Below are 2,005 nucleotides of genomic sequence, written 5' to 3' on the forward strand. Positions count from 1 at the left end.
TCACTTCTTATTATTAAGCTATAATGCCCTGCTCTTAATAAGGGTTGCACTCCTCTGCTTCTATTTGCCTGGTAGTGACTTTACTCATAATTATGTATTTTTGTTGTTGTTGTTATTTTGTTTTCGATGAGGTGACCCCTTTCAGTATTTCCTGTCATGCAGGCCTCTTGTGGAGAATTTCCTCAAGTTTTCTATGTCTGGAAAGGTCTCAATTTCTCCTTCATATCTAAAGGAGAGCTTAGCTGGATACATTATTCTAGGCTGGTAGTTCCTTTCTCTTAATAATTTATATATTTGATCCCATTCCTTTCTGGCTTGTAAGGTCTGTGCTGAGAAGTCCGATGATAATCTAATGGATTTTCCTTTGTATATTACCATTTTCTTTTCCTTGGCTGCCCAGAGAATTCTATCTTTGTCGTTGATTTTTGATAACTTTAATACAATGTGTCTTGGTGAAAGCCTTTTTGGGTCAAGATAATTGGGTATTCTGTTGACTTCTTGAATTAAGTTGCAGCTCATTCCTTAGATATGGGAAATTCTCATCCACCATTTGTCCAAAAATGCTTTCTAGTCCCTACTCCTTTTCCTCGCCTTCTGTAATGCCCATTATATTTATGTTTCCTCTCCTGATGGTATCAGCTAGTTCTTGTATTTCTCTTTCATTATTTTTCATTCTTCGGTTCCTCTATTCTTCCTTCTGATTTATTTCTAGATTTCTGTCTTTGATATCACTGTATCTTTTCTCCATTTGGTCGACTCTATTTCCCAAGCTTGCTATTTCATTTTTCAACTCTCGCAGTGTGTTCTTCATCTCCAGAAATTCTATTTGGTTCTTTTTGAGGGTTTCAGTCTCTTTGCTCTGCTCATGTAGTTGTTTTTTTTAATTTTTGAAATTATCAATATGATTTGTTTTGGATCTCATTAAGTTTTTTCAGAAGTACCATCTTGAAGTCTCTATCATTTAAGTCTCATATTTCTATGTATGTAAACTTATTTTCTGGAAATTTTTCTCTTTCTTTCTGAGATGCCTTGTCACCTTGGTTGTTCATGGTGTTTAATGGACTATTTCTCAGCCTGGGCATTAATGGAAGTGTGTTCTGCTTTTTTATTCCAGAAAGAAGATTTATTAAATAAAGGTCTCTCTTTAGCGTGCTGCAAAGAACGTGCTCTTCTTTTGGTTTCCAGTAGGTGGCATCTAAGCCTCTAGGATCCCTAGCAGTTTAGGTAGAATTTGCTGAGATTTCCCTGGGGCTCTGAGGTGATCGGTCTTGGAGGGTATGGGGTGAGGGGCCCTCTGAGTTGGGGATTGTGGGCTGTGGCTCAGCCTCAGTTTTGCAACCTGGCTGGTTAAAATCAGCTGTTGTTTCTCTGTAGTCCCGCCCCACTTCTCCACTTTCTGCCCTGATGACTGGGCCCGTAGGTCTGCTGTGCAGAAGCCCCAGCACTTCCAGGCAGGGTTGTTCAGGAAAGTTGTTGCGCCTTCACCCCTCCCCCTCCTCCTACAGGGAGCTCTGGCGGCTTCAAAAGGCAGCTTCTTTATTACTCCCAGTACACTGCATGACACCCGGCGTTCTGACCTGTGGTAGCTCTTATGTGCACATCCCATGCTCAGACGTGCTAGTGTGCAGTTTGGGTGTTTGTTGTTGAGTTTTAGATGTTCAGCTTATTGTTGTTTCAAGGGGAGAGATCTGAGGATGTCTCTCACTTTGCCATGTTTCTGCCAAATCGGTTATTGATATATTTAAAAGTCTAATGACTTATGTATCAAATCTGTCCACATGTCAATAATGACTAATAAAAATACTACTGTTGCAGAATCACCTCCCAAAATCCAGATTTGTGTGCCTGATGCTCAGGTAAAGCCAAAACATTGAAACATCGGTGCTGGAAGATAAAGAAGATTTACTTGATTTGGCTCAGGCGAGAGAACAGTAGAGCAAAATCTCTCAAATTATTCTCTTCAAAAAGCAAAAGTAGGGAGTTTTTATGCAGCTAGGGAGTAAAG

General features: G+C 40.0%; 1 protein-coding gene across 5 annotated transcripts in view; it reads left to right on the plus strand.

Annotated features, from left to right (window-relative positions):
- Positions 1–2,005, plus strand: part of CCDC146 (coiled-coil domain containing 146) — a 147,487-nt gene that overhangs the window by 9,204 nt on the left and 136,278 nt on the right. The gene's annotated exons all lie outside the window — the stretch shown is intronic.

This window comes from Pteropus vampyrus, unplaced genomic scaffold (assembly GCF_000151845.1).
Source record: "Pteropus vampyrus isolate Shadow unplaced genomic scaffold, Pvam_2.0 Scaffold107, whole genome shotgun sequence".
Classification (NCBI taxonomy): Eukaryota; Metazoa; Chordata; class Mammalia; order Chiroptera; family Pteropodidae; genus Pteropus; species Pteropus vampyrus.